This window comes from Eriocheir sinensis, chromosome 53 (assembly GCF_024679095.1).
Source record: "Eriocheir sinensis breed Jianghai 21 chromosome 53, ASM2467909v1, whole genome shotgun sequence".
Taxonomy (NCBI): Eukaryota; Metazoa; Arthropoda; class Malacostraca; order Decapoda; family Varunidae; genus Eriocheir; species Eriocheir sinensis.
Genome location: NC_066561.1, coordinates 11959522 through 11978468, shown reverse-complemented (window position 1 = coordinate 11978468; position 18947 = coordinate 11959522). Strand labels below are relative to the sequence as shown.

Below are 18947 nucleotides of genomic sequence, written 5' to 3'. Positions count from 1 at the left end.
TATCTGTGGCCCAGCCTGGAGAGAGAGAGAGAGAGAGAGAGAGAGAGAGAGAGAGAGAGAGAGAGAGAGAGAGAGAGAGAGAGAGAGAGAGAGAGAGAGAGAGAGAGAGAGAGAGAGAGAGAGAGAGAGAGAGAGAGAGAGAGAGAGAGAGAGAGAGAGAGAGAGAAGAAGACATTGAGAGGAAAAATAAACAAACAAATGGAGAGAGAGAGAGAGAGAGAGAGAGAGAGAGAGAGAGAGAGAGAGAGAGAGAGAGAGAGAGAGAGAGAGAGAGAGAGAGAGAGAGAGAGAGAGAGAGAGAGAGAGAGAGAGAGAGAGAGAGAGAGAGAGAGAGAGAGAGAGAGAGAGAGAGAAGCCGGGGGGACAAATGTCCACCACTTCCACCCGCTCCACCTCATTCTACCCAACATGTCACATTTTTCCCGCACTTTGTAAAGGGCGCGAATTTAAAGTGCCTATTATTTGGTCTAATTATTCATGTACCACTCAGCACTGCTGTAATACATCAAATTACATTTTTCTCATTGATGACATACTGTTAGATTTATATTTTTTGCTTTTTATTATAATGTTAATATAAATTCGCGAAGGAAAAATATCCGGCATTTAGGCCTCTGCAGTTTAAGGGTTAATCTTCTTCCATTTCCTCTTAATTCTCTTCTAAACCTCTTTAACCTGGTAGCAGCAACGGGCCAAATTTGTGGCTTTACCGTGTAGCAGCGACGGGCCAAATTTGTGGCTTTACCGTGTAGCAGCGACGGGCCAAATTTGTGGCTTTACCGTATAGCAGCGACGGGCCAAATTTGTGGCTTTAGTGTGTAGCAGCGACTGGCCAAATTTGTGGCTTTACCGTGTAGCAGTGACGGGCCAAATTTGTGGCTTTACCGTGTAGCAGCGACGGGCCAAATTTGTGGCTTTACCGTGTAGCAGCGACGGGCCAAATCTGTGGCTTTACCGTGTAGCAGCGACGGGCCAAATTTGTGCCATGATATAACCCCCACAAAAATAGATGATACATAATCTGATCACAAATGCTTTGATATATATTATGAAGTGCTTTGTGTGAGTGATGTTTTTTTCTCATTTTTCTCACTTAGAGGGACCAATAAGAAACATGATCCCCGCTGCTGCCACCACCACCGGGTTAAGAATACAATTTGTTGCCAAGGAATCTATATTGTTCTTGGTTTAGAATGATATACGAGTAATTTATCAGAAATTGGTAGCCTCATTTTGTACCCTTGATATCAATTCCAGTACTAGTGAAATAGCTAGTACTAGCAAAGTCCAGCTAGGCCAGTGCTCCCTCCTCATCCAGAACACTTTCCTCCCCAGTGTTGTCACCTATAATTTGTTCTTCGTGGGTGTCTTTAATATTTCATCTCATATAATGTTCAGTACTTTTTCCATAAATGGAATGGTAGTGACTTTCGTCTGTTGAATGCTAACGTAGGTGATCTTTCAGTAAATTAGCAACGATCAAGTTTTTTATCCATCAACTTGAAGCAACCAATTTACCAAACTTGAAGCAACCAATTTACCAATCATTTGTTGTGTTCTTCATTTAATTAACTGATCACTGAACTTGCTCCTCTTCTTGCATTTTGCAGCCATCAGTGAGTGCCGAGCAGCTGACGGTGGACCTGGTAATTACCTGTGAGAAGGTGAGGCAGTATCTGAAGCACACACACACACACACACACACACACACACACACACACACACACACACACACACACACACACACACACACACACACACACACACACACACACACACACACACACACACACACACACACACACTCATGCATGCAAGCATACACTTAGCTTGAGACATTCCATGTACCTCCTGTGGTGAACTCACACCTTTGCCCTGTCTTCACACATGACTTGTTAATATCATGCTTTAAACCCATTATTGGTCTAAAGTTTTAGTTAGCCCTTGGATGTAAGGCAAGTCTTGCTCAGCTCAGTGACATTGCACTGAAGAATGAGGCTTGTCCCTTGTTTGCTTGTGTCTCATACTCCATAAATCAGGAACTTGAGAAGCTGCTTCCAGTCTTGTCTCAGGTGACTGAGTTCCTTGAGGGTTGATCCTTCACTGGTGACTTTGTGGTGTAAAAATTGTGATTAATTTGATTGTCGTGAAATGCAAGGTGCATAATCAAGTCACTGGAGATGATTGTTAGCAAGATAGTCGATACTTTAGTTTTTAATGGAGAAAAGGTTGAAGGACAGTGTAATTTAACGGTAAAGGTTGTATCAAATGTAACACAAATACCCTGATATAAGTTTTCAATTGAGGGAAAGCTTGTAAAATTCTCAGACTTGAATGAAGAATGAGTATGAATGTTTCAATGGGTGATCTTTCCTTTGCCCTAGATCATGAGATGTTATTTTTGTCTCCAAGGATCTCTTCCCATGACTTTTGCCTTCTAATGTACCTATATTTGCATGTCATTCTGTCCCCAGCAGTACAAAACAAGAGTGGCAAATATGATATGATGGAGATGTGACACCAACAACAGTAGAAGAGAGTGTGTTATGTTAGATTAAAGATAATGGAAGTATGGTGCCAGTAACTGTGTTTTGTGCCCAACAGGTGGGCACCACCCAGCCCCTCTGACCACAGCAGCAAAGACCAGTGCCATGTCTTGCCTGCCCAGTCCCTTGCTGTCATGCAGACCCCCTCATAGAAGTGAGTGGCTTGGCCTTTACATGTGTGACTCTAGCTGTGTATGCCTTTGACAGTCTGTCATATCTCTAAATACATTCAGTTATCAATATATCTGTCTGTTATATCTTTAAATACATTCAGTTATCAATATATCTGTCTGTCATATTTTTAAATACATTCAGCTATCAATATATATGTCTGTCATATCTTTAAATACATTCAGTTATCAATATATATGTCTGTCATATCTTTAAATACATTCAGTTATCAATATATCTGTCTGTCATATCTTTAAATACATTCAGTTATCAATATATCTGTCTTTTGCCAGTCTGTCATATCTCTAAATACATTCAGTTATCAATATATCTGTCTGTCATATCTCTAAATACATTCAGTTATCAATATATCTGTCTTTTGCCAGTCTGTCATATCTCTAAATACATTCAGTTATCAATATATCTGTCTGCCAGTCTGTCATATCTCTAATAAATACAATCAGTTATCAATATATCTGTCTGCCAGTCTGTCATATCTCTAATAAATACATTCAGTTATCAATATATATATCTTTTGCTAGTCTGTCATATTTCTAATAAATACATTCAGTTATCAATATATCTATCTTTTGCTAGTCTGTCATATCTCCAATAAATACATTCAGTTATCAATATATTTATCTTTTGCTAGTCTGTCATATCTCTAATAAATACATTCAGTTATCATCAATATATCTATCTACATCTGTCTTTGCAGGAAAAAAAAAAACTGGAATATAAAAAACACTCTCCTGGGGGGTTATTGAGTTTTATTGTTGTTTTTTTGTTTTGTTTTTATTTTCATTATGTTAACATGTAAATGAGTTGAAAGAATCCATTACAAAGTGTTAGACTGGACTCTCCATTTCCCGGAGTAATGGTGGTAAGGCCAAAAGTCCGGGCAGGAATATACTTGTTTGGCACCCTGGGTCTGGCAGTATCACACCCGAGCACCACATTTAAGAAAAATTAACAAAAACAAGTTATTTGAAAACTTCCAATACATGTCAACCATGGACAGTGACACCAAGTGTCTGCAATTTTTTTTCAGCTCCAGGTGCTTAAGCACACTGTACTACTGTGAAGTATTTCCAATGAATGTTGTTCTATAAGAATTTAATAATGAAGAAACTGGATGATAATCCTAAGCAGCAGTTGATACCTGTGAACTGTGTCAGCAGCAGCAATGCAGTGTTTGCTGTGTTCTCTGCGGCCATTACAGGTAGTCCTCAAGTTTGGAGGTATGCAACCTACCTCACACCTACGACGACCAGGCCAATAATATTAGTAATATGTCATTAAGCAATGAGGTGACATTTTAAATATCCTGCCATGGGTACAGCAGTGACTTGTTTACTCAGTGTTTCTGCACCCCTACAGCCCACCACTGCCCTCATGTGCTGGCAGGAGGGAGGATGGGTGGTTGGTTGGGCCAGCCCTCCCAGTCATTCCCCTCCATTGCCTGTGGCACTCAAGCTGTAGCTCTACCTATAGTTTATAGACCTACAGTCTGCTATACAAGCATAGATCCAGCAGCTGCTGGTCTGCTAGCACGTGAGGCGAGCAAGAGTGGAATGATTCTACCCAATTATCTCCACACTACAAGTCTCGGCTGTGTTCGGCTCACCTGTTAGCCCACACAGGTGAGGAGAGAGCCAGCCTAGATAGTCAATCAGCTGAGTGCAGCCAAAATGCCATTCCAGAACAACAGCTCCCTCATAAAATTTCTGCACGTAACATAAAGGTGCACAATGTGTGAACTTGATTCCCTATGAACATAATGTTTCTCACGTGCAAATGTAAGGTCAAAGCGTGGCTGCATGAGACAACAACATACTGATATGTCCAGGCTGCAGAAACTGACCAGGGGATGTACGGCTGGACTTGTTTTGATGCCCGGATTGGGTCAGGCATGTGTCAGGAAAGGCTGAACATAGCCGGGTACATGTCTTGCAGGACCCAAGATTTTGTCTACTGGGAAATCCAATATCTAGGAAATTGAGGTTCAAGTGTGATTTAGAGTGAAAAGATTATTATAAAGTGAAGAGCAGACACTTGATCCAAGTGGTCTGTGTTAATTTATAATCTACAGAAAATGACCTTTTGTTTCTCTAAACATGACTATTATTACTAATTTTGACTGATTTTTTTTTTAATATGAAGAACAAAAATGATAAAAACAAAAATACAAAAAGTCAGTAAAACCCAACATAAGGCAGTGGGTTGGGTTTAAAAGGAAAGGATCATTCCCAAGGCTCGGGGGGCCACCAACATATACATAAATTAAAAGAAAACGTGTTCTTTTAGGGAAATTTTAACTGATTTGATTTTTTTATTGGGGGGGAAAGGGGAGGGGGGTGTTATGCAAACCTGAGTATTTTTCTGTCCATCTCTGTCTATCGATATCAATCTATGGCGGTATATTTAATTATGTTCTTCATGTATCCATCTATCTGTGTATCGATGAATGAATGCATCCATTTATATTATTTTTGTATCTGTATCCATTGTGCAACCATTTTTACTAGTACAAGAGCTTCTCTACTCTATGAATATTACCTTTCTCAAGCCATTTTGTTCACTGGAAAGCTTCACTCACCATGGATTTGTTTAACCCTTTCAAATGAAGCTGTTTTTTACTCTTCTCTCCAGAGTGAGCGACATAACCTCCTGACTGAGCTGGTCCAGGAGGTGGTGGTCCTGCAATGCCTATGAGCGATGGGACAACAACCAAATCCCTGGCCCACAGCTGCGCTACCTCACCTCCCACACAACAGAGGAGGACGTGCTACTGTGAGTGTCCAGTGTAGAAGCATAATTAATTTCCTTCCTATTTGTAAGGAAAGAGAACAACCAAGTGCCAAATCATCAAAAAGGAAGATAAAGATAAAGTTGAATTGTCACAACATGCTCCCGAACAGACAGGAGGAGTTGCCAAAGAATCGCTACACATTAAAGTTCCAGACATGTTGATGCTTCCATCCTGAGAGGGTGTAAGCTATAAGAGAAACAATAGTAAGAAGGATGGTCCAGGGTTTACTGATGAAGGTGCTGATCAGTAGTACCATGAACAGCACGGGTGATTTTGAATGGAAAGCTGCGTGTGAGTTGGTCGGGTCACAGCCAAACTAGTCTTTTGTACCTGTTTCCTTAGTGCCATTTCCATGTCTTTCTGAGTGTCAATAAGTACCAGGACAGCAAAATGGGATGTTTAGTGCCTGACGGGACAGCTTGGTGGGGTAACAAGAGGCGTGATGCGTCTGCCTCCCTTCAAAGCATCTCTGCATTGCTTTATGAATATTCTGCAAGTTTGAAGCTGATGAAGGAAGACGTACAGCAGCTATAGTCAACATACACTAGGCTGAAGCCCCTGTCCATAGCTAAGGGAGCTGATTGCTTAGATGAAAGGAGGGTAGGCCTTGGTGAGGGAGGGGACAGGGCATCTGGAGCAATTCAATATGCAAAGTTTGAGTGCCTGGTGAAGTAGTAAGAAGCATGGTGTCTGTTTCCTCCACTCACAGCTCACTTGGGGCCTTGGAGCTGGAGAACACAAAGGAAGAACAAACATCAGCAGACCTGATGGTTCTTACGAGGCTGTTTGTGACAAGCTACACTAACTATCTAATCAAAGGTGGAAGATGAGGGACAGCAAGATGAAGAAGCGTCTCTCAGCCCTTCCTCTCGGGTGCCGGCTTTGTCAAACTCTTCATGGAAATTTGGTACGTAGTAGTAGGGCTCATGTTAGCTGGTGATGCAGGGGATGAAAAGTGTGGTGTGTAAGACATGCTTCACACCTTGACTGGTGAAGGCCAACAAGTGGAAGAATACCTTCATTAACCTGACCCAGCCATTGGTTCCTTCAGATACGAGCCTTTCCATATGACAGGTTTTCCTTTTCCTGTACATATATTTGAATTAGTTTTCTCTGATTGGTTTCAGAATATCCTTAACAACAAAAGTCACCAAAATTATATGCTCCTGCAGTGTTGGGTCACTGTTAGATGCACAAGAGTGTAGTGAAGGTCTAACGTGTGTGTAAGCTTACTTGAGGTGCTGTGTACATACACAATAGTAAATTTTTGGGAAAAAAATCATTATTTTTGGATATATTATTACTGAATAATCTACTCTGCTATTCTCCTGCCCTCTGACTCAGCACTGACCTCATCATGCCAGAGACTGGGCATGCACAAGGCCACCCATTGTAGTAGCAGTGTTGTGTTCCCCCAGTGACCTGCCGACCACTGTGCTGCTGATCAAGCTTGTGGAGGAGGGAGACAGTGCGATGGGCACAGTCATGCTGCTCAACTTTCTCAATGCTTGGAAGGTCCAGGTGAGGAGGTAAACAGAAGCTTGATCTTCCTCCTTCCATGCTCTTGTCAGCTGCTGTCTAGTTTTTCTTGGATGAATTCTTCATAAACCAGTTTACTGTAAAAACTCTACTTATTTGTTTCATAAAGTTGTATATTTTTACTTATTTGTTCAATATATATTTAAGGATTTATATGTTTCCTTTCACTGCTTGAATCAGGAATTGGGATAAAGACTAATTAAGAGAGTGATGGCACTATTCTTATAAGCTTCTTTTTTTTTTTCCAGGAGAAAGCTGCAACATGGACGATGCCTTTTCTTGGAAAAATATGTTTTGGAGCCCAACACCACAGAGGTTGCCAGGAGTGAAATTTTTATATTCAAAAGTGAGAAAGATTTTGTGTTTGCTCAGTTTTCAAGTAGCTGCTGCAGAGTGTTCACTTTCCTGGAGAGTGTTTAACCCTTAAACACATCCGGGGGTCGGATCGGACCCCACTATATTTTCTCAATGGTAACACAGCCGCCTCATTGGCGCCAGACAGCTGTGATGCCTGATAGCTTTCGTGTTCTCTTTCATGTTGTCGATGTTGTGTGCATGCCGCTCTCGCTCTTTCCGTTTCCAGTGTAGAAGCGATTGCTGCCCGTTTCGACCCCACGTATTTGTATACGTAGTACAACGTTGTATTACATGAGTCCCCCCCCCCAAAAAAAAAAAAAAATTATATATATATATATATATATATATATATATATATATATATATATATATATATATATATATATATATATATATATATATATATATAGGTAGGTAGGTAAGTAGGTGGGTAGGTGGGTAGGTAGGTAGGTAGGTATAATTTTTTTTTTTTTACAACAAAGGAGGCAGCTCAAGGGCACACAAAAAAATAAAACAATAATAGAAAAAAAAGCCCGCTACTCGCTGCTCCAAAAGTAAAACAAAAGAGGTGGCCGAAAGGAAGATCAATTACAGGAGAGGTGTCCTGATACCCTCCTCTTGAAAGAGTTCAAGTCGTAGGCAGGAGGAAATACAGATGAAGGAAGATTGTTCCAGAGTTTACCAGCGTGAGGGATGAAAGAGTGAAGATGCTGGTTAACTCTTGCATACGGGGTTTGGACAGTATAGGGATGAGCATGAGTAGAAAGTCGAGTGCAGCGGGGCCGCGGGAGGGGGGGAGGCATGCAGTTAGCAAGTTCAGAAGAGCAGTCAGCGTGGATATATCGATAGAAGATAGAAAGAGAGGCAACACTGCGGCGGAATTTAAGAGGTAGAAGACTATCAGTATGAGGAGGAGAGCTGATGAGACGAAGAGCCTTAGCCTCCACTCTGTCCAGAAGAGCTGTGTGAGTGGAGCCCCCCCACACATGAGATGCATACTCCATACGAGGGCGGACAAGGCCCCTGAATATGGACAGCAACTGTGCAGGGGAGAAGAATTGGCGGAGACGGTACAGAACGCCCAGCCTCGAGGAAGCTGATTTAGTAAGAGATGAGATATGAAGTTTCCGGTTGAGATTTTGAGTTACGGATCGACCGAGGATGTTTAGTGTTGAGGAAGGTGATAGCTGAGTGTTGTCAAAGAATACGGGATAGTTGTTTGGAAGATTGTGTCGAGTGGATAGGTGGAGAAACTGTGTTTTTGAGGCGTTGAGGGACACCAGGTTCTTCTTGCCCCAATCGGAAATAATAGTAAGGTCTGAGGCTAGGCGTTCTGCAGCCTCCAGCCTTGAGTCGTTAAGTTCCTGAAGGGTGGGTCTTCTATTAAAAGAAGTTGAGTAATGCAGAGTGGAATCATCGGCGTAGGAATGGATAGAACAGTTCGTTTTGGAAAGAAGATCATCAATGAACAACAGAAAAAGAGTGGGAGATAGGACAGAACCCTGTGGGACACCACTGTTAATAGATTTAGGGGAAGAACAGTGACCGTCTACCACGGCAGAAATAGAACGGTCAGAAAGGAAACTGGAGATGAAGGTACAGAGAGAAGGATAGAAACCGTAGGAGGGTAGTTTAGAAAGCAAAGATTTGTGCCAGACCCTATCAAAAGCTTTTGATATGTCCAGCGCAATAGCAAAACTTTCACCGAAACGGCTAAGAGAGGATGACCAAGAGTCAGTTAAGAAGGCCAGGAGATTACCAGTAGAGCGCCCCTTGCGGAACCCATACTGGCGATCAGATAGAAGGTCAGAAGTGGAGATGTGCTTTTGAATCTTCCGGTTAAGGATTGATTCAAAAGCTTAAGATAGACATGAAAGTAAAGCTATAGGACAGTAGTTTGAGGGATTGGAGCGGTCACCCTTCTTAGGCACAGGCTGTATGAAGGCATACTTCCAGCAAGAAGGAAAGGTAGATGTTGACAGGCAGAGGCGATAGAGTTTGACCAGGCAGGGTAACAGCACGGAGGCACTGTTTTTAAGGACAATAGGAGGCACTCCATCAGGTCCATAAGCCTTCTGAGGATTGAGGCCAGAGAGGGCATAGAAAACATCATTTTGAAGAATCTTTATAACAGGCATAAAGGAGTCAGAGAGGGGATGAGTAGGAGGAATATGCCCAGAATCGTCCAGAGTGGAGTTTTTAGAAAAAATTTGAGAGAAGAGTTCAGCCTTGGAGATAGATGAGACGGCAGTGTTGCCGTCAGGACTGAGGAGTGGAGGAAAAAAGAAAAAGTGAAGTTGGAGGAGATGTTTTTGGCTAGATGCCAGAAGTCACGGGAAGAGTTAGAGAAAGCAAGGTTTTGACATTTTCTATTAATGAAAGAATTTTTGGTTAGTCGGAGAATAGATTTGGCACGATTTCTGGCAGAAATGTAAAGTTCATAATTAGCATTAGTTTGAAGGCTCTGGTACCTTTTGTGAGCTACCTCTCTATCATTGACAGCACGAGAACAAGCGTGATTAAACCAAGGCATTTTAGCGTGAGGAGTAGAGAAAGAACGAGGAATGTATGCCTCCATTCCAGAGACAATCACCTCTGTGATGCGCTGAGCACACACAGAGGGGTCTCTATCCTGGAAGCAATAATCATTCCACGGGAAATCGGAAAAGTACATCCTCAGGTCGTCCCACCGAGCTGAAGCAAAATGCCAGAGGCATCGCCTCTTCGGTGGGTCCAGAGGGTGTACAGGAGCGATAAGACAGGATGCAGAAATAAGATTGTGATCGGAGGAGCCCAACGGAGAGAACAGTTTGACAGAATAAGCAGAAGGGTTTGAGGTAAGGAAGAGGTCTAGAATGTTGGGCCGATCTCCAAGACGGTCGGGAATACGTGTAGGGTGCTTGACCAACTGCTCTAGGTCGTTGAGGATAGCAAAGTTGTAGGCTTGTTCACCAAGATGGTCAGTGAAAGAGGATGAAAGCCAAAGCTGGTGGTGAACATTGAAATATCCTAGGATGGAGATTTCAGCGAAGGGAGAATGGGTCAAGATGTGCTCCACTTTAGGATTCAAATAGTCAAAGAATTTTACATAGTTGGTAGAGTTAGGTGAGAGATAAACAGCACAGATGAATTTAGTAATAGAATGACAATGAAGTCTTAGCCAGATGGTGGAAAATTCAGAAGAGTCAAGGTTGTGGGCACGAGAGCAAGGGATGTCGTTGCGCACGTAGGCGCAACATCCAGCTTTGGATTGAAATTTAGGATAGAGATAGTAGGAGGGAACAGAGTAGAGATTGCTGTCAGTAGCCTCAGAAACCTGTGTTTCGGTAAGGAAGAGAAGGTGAGGTTTAGAGGAGGAGAGATGATGTTCCACAGAATGAAAATTAGAGCGAAGACCGCGAATGTTGCAGAAACTGAGAAGAAAGAGGTTCGAGGAGTTATCAAGACACCTCTCGGGTCGGCAGCCAGAAGGGGAGTCCGCCCGGGGGGAATTTGTGGTCCCCCCCCCAGTCGGGGACTCCGAGGCTGGGGGTATGTGCGCCATTTTGCAATTTTAATTTTGGGAAACGGTGTATATGTTGTGTGAATGTAGTGTGGTGTGGATAAAGAGGATCTGTCTTTAGAGAGCATGCTGAACTACTCTCCGGTGTTGGTGAGACAATAGGGAAACGGTTAGTGAGGACATGGGAAGGGTCTTTGGAGGGCTTCAGCTCCCTTCTCACCTCCCATATTTACCTCACCGGGAGTGGCTTGCGCCCGTTCGGTAGGTGTCTTCCTACCTATATATATATATATATATATATATATATATATATATATATATATATATATATATATATATATATATATATATATATATATATATATATATATATATATATATATATACAGTAAAACCCCGATTATCCGAAACCGGATTATCCGAAAAACCGAATTATCCGAAATTGGTCTGGATAATGCAATTAATTTTTTTTTCTATACTAAAACGTTATAAAACATCAAAAATAAATAAAAGTAACTTCATATGTACTATATTAACACATTTAAAATTGATAAGAACAGTTAAAATGAATATGCTTTCTAATACGTATTGCCGAAATAGCTTGTAACGAATAGATCAATGTATTAGACAAAAAACATTAAACAAACTCTCAACAACACCACGTCCGCACCTTCGCCCCAGCAAGGACGTAGGTGCGGCGAACGAACAAACTACTGCACGACTACTCTCACACCGTACTCTCAAGACAACGACACAAACACGACTCCCCTCTCCACTCCATGCCACATTCCCTTTCCAACATACGAGTTGCGCGATAATATGAGTCATCATACTGTGTCTCCACCTGCACGATGCATCAAGGTCACATTTGCAAGCTTGCACAACCATTCACAATCGCACTCTGCAACATTCACAATTCAGATCTGCAACGCTCACAAGTATCAACATTCACTGGTCCAGACAAGGAGACACACAGACAAACATACAATAAAACATTTACATCACATGTTTTAAGCGTACTACTTTGTTTAGCGTAGCGTGTGTTTGTTTGGTTTCATTGTTTACATCGTCAGTCGGCGGCAGTCGCGTCACACACTTCACACTGGGCAGTCGCATCGCGTTCTACCTGTGCTTCGACCTCACTTCTTTCTACATCACCATGCCGAAAGAAACCGGGAAAAGGAAGAAAGTCGTCCTTACCATACAGCAGAACACAATGCCGACGATCAAACTGGCGGCGATCAAAATGGCGGCCATAAATCCGGATTATCCGAAAAATCGGCTTATCCGAAAGAGGCTTCCCTCCTTTCATTTCGGATAATCGGGGTTTTACTGTATATATATATATATATATATATATATATATATATATATATATATATATATATATATATATATATATATATATATATATATATATATATATATATATATATATATATATATAACGGGCGCTGACCGTTCAAAATGTACATTCCCAATAAGCCTGCCAAGTATGGACTGAAACTTGTCCTTATAGCTGACAACACAAGGGAGTACCTATTGGGGCCAAAACCGTACTTGGGGAAGGGAGATCCACCAGCTCAAGGAAACCTGGGCCTGGGACACTGCCTGACGAAGGAGCTGACTCCGTAGACCATATCATAACACCAACAGGAACGTAACTGTGGACAACTGGTTCACCTCAGTTCCCCTTGCAATCCTACATATCCACCGTCTGCAACATCCACATTGATGTTCAGCGTCCTAATGGAGCAGTGGAGCAGGCGGTGTTGTTCAATATCAGCTCTCGCATAGTACGGTGCAGGAAGTGTCCGCGGAATGATGTTAGGAAAAGCCACAATGTGTGCTTTAGTTGTATAAGGAGGCTCTCTGCAGATGCCACATCCTCCTTCAGTACCTTGACTGCATTCCTCAAATGTAAGGAATAACTTTCTATGAATTGCAACTGTACTAATGTACATTTGTACAAAAATACTCCAAAGACTTTTTTTTTCGCTAATAAAATATCAACTTTTTTGACAGCTTGCCTCAGAACTAGCAGTGGTGCCAGAATGCTAGGGGTACATCAGCTGCATCCCACACTCCCAGGCTGTGCTTGGGACACGCTACATGGGAGTACTTGCATGGGAGGGCCTGATTTTTTTTTTTTTTTTTTTTTTTTTTTGTGTTTTTTTTTTACGTCGCGGCCTATTATAGCGCCGGTAGGCTTTTTCCCGGTGGGGCCTGATGATCGGCCCAAGGCTTCTTCCCGGTAGGTCCTGATATTCGGCCCAGCCCGTTCTGGCGCAGGCGAGTGTTTATAGTGGCGCCATCTTGCATTGGCTCATGCTGCCCTTCCGGAGCTCATCTTTAATTCTAGAATCTAGAGTCCGGGTTGATAGGTGGTCTTCTGGACAGCATGTGGGTAGTTTTAAGCCACTCGGCGGCGGCTGAAATATCCCAGCTTGGTGGCACCGGGCGGGGATTGAACTCGCGTCCTCCTGAACGCGGTGGTGTTACTCTGTCGATTCAGCCAGGTGTAGTATTTTTCATGAGTTTTGGAGATTTTGGGGGCTATCCAATCTAATACTTACTTATCAATCTTTACATATATTTGTTTTGTTATAGTAGGATATCAATGTATTATTATTATTTAATATCACCACGAATTAGGCATACAATTGTCAATGGAAAAACCCCACGACAGATAGATCACGCCACCTTACAGGAATGTCGTCCGTCAGTGTTTACCGTCTCAGTTTTGTATACTTAGCACTCCGATGGTGCGTGGAGGTCACCTTGACATACGTGACCAATTGTAACCATTATTTTCCAACCTGTAACTCGCCACTCCTTCACGAGAGTCCGACTGACACACAACGACAGTCGCTCTCGCTCCGTCGCTTCTTGTACATAAAGGCTACGAATATAATTCGCCTTAAGGAAGCTGAAGTCTTAATCAACACCCTTTAAACGCCCCCCGACAAGCCCGTTACATTTGGTGGCAGCGGTGGGATGTGGTGTGGGGCCCCAGGAGGAGGAGGGGGAGGTGGATCGACAGGCATTGTGATCGGCCGAGTGGGGGTTAAGTATTCAGACGATTCTGAAGGTGAAGGGGCGCTATCCCTTGGGAGGGAAGAGTACGTAGCCCCCGATCGCAAATTCACCACATTTAAATCACCGGTGTTTGCACCTTGCTCCAATTCCACGGCGACTGGATGCCGGGAGGCCACTGGCAAGGTAGTTTTCCACACAGGAACCCTAGGCCAAACCATCAGCGGAAGGCTGCCTTTTGCCATATCCACGGGAATTGTTTTCATGACTCAGACAGTTGTTCTGCAATACAAAAGGCCAAGGAGGAACAGAAGTACAAGTCCTCAGCGGACAGTAGACCACACTCCTCTTCTCAGAATAAAAAGACATGACTTCGTGACAGCCCCGAGGCGTACATCCAAGTGTCCCTTAAGGAAAATACTAATTGGGAGCAACTTGACTCCGTCATTGCCGCCTTGGGACGGACAAGCATAATTGCCCTCCCTTGCAAGGTGGGCAATACTTCACTCACCTTAGCGGTTGACACAGGTGCCACAGTTAATGTCATATCCGACTCCGCTTACAGGTCACTGACACGACAAGCGAGTGGGGAAAATTGGCCGCTCCAAGAGAACGACCTGAATGTGATAGGCGTGACGGGCACCACTTTGGGAATCCTTGGGCGAGTACCACTAACAGTCAGCTTACATGAAAAAGTATGTCCCTTTCGAGATTTCTTTTATGTCTCTAGCAGGTTTGCTTTACCTGTGGATGGGATCTTAGGATTGAACGCCATGAAAGACCTGCACATCGCCATAAACCCTGTAAGCAACGCGATCGTGTATCAAGGCCGACGCATACAGGGGATGGTCAATCCATCGTCTCTGTCAACTGTAATCTCACCCTCAGAGGTGAAAAATGACCAACCCACCACAGACTCAGGGGCTGCCACCGCCCAAGTGTCCCCTCTTACGGTCAAACCACACGAAACCATTGCAGACTTGTGGCGGACAGTAACGGCAGTCGTAGAAGGTCCTCATATAGTTCCGGATCGTGCTGCAAAACTTGTTAAAATCCGTTTGTCTAACGCCCCTCCGGCGGGCAGTGATGTGTGTATCGACGGAGTTCCTCACGTACACCGCGTGACGGTGGAGGTAACTCTTGCAACAGTCAAGGAGGGAGGTTTTGCAGAGGCATTGGTAATAAACACGTCTGGATCCCCTGTATCCTTAAAACACGGTGTTCGATTATGCCAGTGTCTAGTGTATGGGAGAAATGTCGCCCCGGAACCAGCTGAATAACCTTCAGCCCAAGTTTCAGGCATAACCTCGGCGACTGGATGCCGGGAGGCCACTGGCAATTCAGGAAGGTTTAAACGCCCCCCGACAAGCCCGTTACATTTGGTTGGCAGCGGTCACCCCGCGCCTGTGCCTTCGCTACCTCGTTCTCCTCCAAGCCACGAGAACTCACCAACAAACTCCGGGGACAGGCGTACAAGGGAAGAAGGAGTCAACGCACCTGCCGTCCGCGGCACCGCACCTACCGTCCGCGGCACCGCACCTGCCGTCCGCGGCAACGCACCAGGCGCCAGCTACAAGCATCTCACAAGTCGCCACCTACGTGCAACTCACAAGGCGCCAGCTACAAGCATCTCACAAGTCGCCACCTACGTGCAACTCACAAGGCGCCAGCTACAAGCATCTCACAAGTCGCCACCTACGTGCAACTCACAAGGCGCCAGCTACAAGCATCTCACAAGTCGCCACCTACGTGCAACTCACAAGGCGCCAGCTACAAGCATCTCACAAGTCGCCACCTACGTGCAACTCACAAGGCGCCAGCTACGGGCATCTACAAGCCTCGAGCACACCAGCTACAAGCAACTCTACAGGCGTCCAGCCTACAAGCCTCGAGCACACCAGCTACAAGCAACTCTACAGGCGTCAAGCCTACAAGCCCCGAGCACACCCACAGGCCTACGCAGCCGATAGCGAGGGCCACAATCTACAAGCCGCTCCCCCGCTTCAAGCCAGCACTGCTACGTACCCTGCAAGCCACTCCACGATACGGCAGAAGTATTCACACCTGCAACGAGGAGGCACGCACCGCTGACCTTGGGACACCCCGCATGCCCCTCGCTCCACAGCTGGCGGCACCACCGCCGCTGCCGGGAGCATCGGCCCAAACCTCTTCCGGCAAACAGTCAGCAAGGGTACCCGCGGCCATCTCCCGGTGACTGCAAGCTGTTCCCACTACCGTTTCTTGCAAGGCGTCTTCTCAAGAGGTTACACACCCAAGTCGTCTTCTCTGCCACAGCCGCCCATCTCTTACTATAACAAGGACGACGCGGCCATCATACGTCTGGCGGCGGTGTGCCGGCTCCCAGCCGCGGCCGCTCAACTTGCTGGGTCAGCAGTTTTTCAACCACCATTGCGAGTCCTCCGATGTCAGCCCATCCCTCACCTCTCACCGCCGCTGTGGCCGCGGCCGAGGTTTCCTGACGCGCCTACAACGACTGCACGTCACCCAGGGCATCACAAGCCGTCGCCCTCTCCACTACATCAGCTGATTAATCTTGGTATTTGTGGATATTCCATTCTTGTCCAAATTTGCCGACTCGGCTCATTTTCATTATTATCCGTGCAGAGGCACGATTTTTTTTCTTTCTGTGTTCCTAACACTGTTCTTCAGTCATAATTGTGAGAGTAACGTTCATTCCTATACGATATTGATTCTTTCTTATAGTTTGCTAGCGAATCTATTGAGTATAGTGTGAGTTCCCTTATCAAAGTTAATCTTCATCAGTGTGCCCTGCCTCCGTTTTCTTTTCACCGCTCGAGAGAAAACGTGAGCTTCAATGGTATACTCACTTAACATACCACTTTGTTTATATAGTTATTCTTTCAATATACCCATATCATTAGGGCATTCCATTATAACCTTAACTTCTATTACGTCTAAACAGGCACCTTGCTAGCCATTCTTTCTTGCCTTTTTAGGGTTTCAATGCCAACTATTCATTCCTACACGTTCCGTTTATTGGTTCGTATTTACAGCTATCAACATATGCTCCTCTTTTGTGAATGGTTTACACCATAGTATGAACAAAGACACTCTCGCTAAACTCGGCGACACCTTTAAACAGTTGGCTCGTACTTCAAGTGAGGAGGAATTGGAGCAAGGTGCAAACACCGGTGATTTAAATGTGGTGAATTTGCGATCGGGGGCTACGTACTCTTCCCTCCCAAGGGATAGCGCCCCTTCACCTTCAGAATCGCCTGAATACTTAACCCCCACTCGGCCGATCACAATGCCTGTCGATCCACCTCCCCCTCCTCCTCCTGGGGCCCCACACCACATCCCACCGCTGCCACCAAATGTAACGGGCTTGTCGGGGGGCGTTTAAAGGGTGTTGATTAAGACTTCAGCTTCCTTAAGGCGAATTATATTCGTAGCCTTTATGTACAAGAAGCGACGGAGCGAGAGCGACTGTCGTTGTGTGTCAGTCGGACTCTCGTGAAGGAGTGGCGAGTTACAGGTTGGAAAATAATGGTTACAATTGGTCACGTATGTCAAGGTGACCTCCACGCACCATCGGAGTGCTAAGTATACAAAACTGAGACGGTAAACACTGACGGACGACATTCCTGTATGGTGGCGTGATCTATCTGTCGTGGGGTTTTTCCATTGACAATTGTATGCCTAATTCGTGGTGATATTAAATAATAATAATACATTGATATCCTACTATAACAGTTTCCATAGCAACAGGATTAAGTTTGGCATTGCCCATGGTGCTTTTAGTTTGAGTAAAATGCAATTAGAAGTATTTTTTTTCATTTTTCAAAAGTTGGTGTCTGCAAGGACCCCCACATGTGTTAGTGTATAATTTAATAGGGTATATGTTTAAGGGTTAAATATATTCAAGGGATTTTTTGCCACGTACAGAAACCACGCAATTTCACTCAGTCTCCATAGTAGAGGGGGGGGGGGGGTCGAGAGGGGCGAAGCCCCCCGCTAGAAGGTTATGTAAAGTTAGGTTGGAGTAGTTTAAATATATTCCAGGGATTTTTTGCCATGTACGGAAACCTCGCAATTTCACTCATTTATTATAGGAGAGGGGTGCTTGAGAGGGGTGAAGTCCCCCCACCCCATTAGAAGGTTATGTAAAGTTAGGTTGCAGTAGTTCAAATATGTTGGACACACGGTGTAAACTGTCGGAAATATGCAGCGCGGGACGTGTAACCGTAGTCAGTTGATTGTTAAGGAAAGACCCGTCTGTCTGATGCGATCTCTAGTTTTATGGATCAAACCTGTCAATATGAAGTACATGTAACCATCACACTCCGAGAATCATCTATTCTCATCACTGCATTTATACATCAGTGATAACTGATTGCTGTCCAGTCGAGTACAAAAGACAATACATGGATCAGTATAACACATTATAATACACCATCAGGTGTCCGACTGCCTGACGTACATACATGTACGTAAGAACACAACTTCAACGGATCTTACACTGTCAGGGTCTATAAACGCCTCGGGCTGTCGGTCGTTCATCCGCCTCAACATCTTCCCTGCACCAACTTCCTTAACCGTCTGTCCTTTGCCTTCGTACTCGCCTCCCTCCTGTGTTGGAAACACTCTTGGCTCTGAACAAGGACGCCTTCAGACGACTGTACGCCGGCCTGATGGATTTGGTGACCTCTCTGACCGTACTGTCATAACATTCCCGACGATAAATGGCCTTTGCAGTAGTAAACCTCTCCCTTATTCCTTCCTCTCCACTCTTCCACCTCTCTCCTCATCTCTCTCCACTTCTCACCCTCTCTCATTTTCCTCTATTTCCTCACATCGCCAAACGGCGATAACAGGACGGGAAGTTTCCCTAAACTTTCGGGAGTAGGGAATTTTCCCCATTTTAGGGAGGGGGAGGCGGACCTCTTGTAAAGAATTACCTGCATTAGTTTAGTTTAGGTTATGACACGTTAGATTAGATACC

At 44.4% G+C, this 18947-nt stretch overlaps 1 protein-coding gene across 6 annotated transcripts in view; it reads left to right on the top strand.

The window, feature by feature from the left end:
- Window positions 1-18947, top strand: part of LOC126983380 (uncharacterized) — an 81067-nt gene that overhangs the window by 35296 nt on the left and 26824 nt on the right. The window contains exons 1-6 of one of the 6 annotated variants that reach the window (XR_007735845.1): window positions 1609-1664; window positions 2605-2700; window positions 5370-5510; window positions 6239-6436; window positions 6874-7050; window positions 7317-7414. The exons of 1 other annotated variant lie outside the window; for it this stretch is intronic. The gene's annotated coding sequence lies outside the window, so the exon portion shown is untranslated. Of the gene's footprint in view, window positions 1-1608; window positions 1665-2604; window positions 2701-5369; window positions 5511-6238; window positions 6437-6873; window positions 7059-7316; window positions 7415-12952; window positions 13063-18947 lie in introns of those variants that run through there. 4 more of the 6 variants (XR_007735848.1, XR_007735849.1, XR_007735846.1 and 1 more) reach the window with 4 other exon arrangements.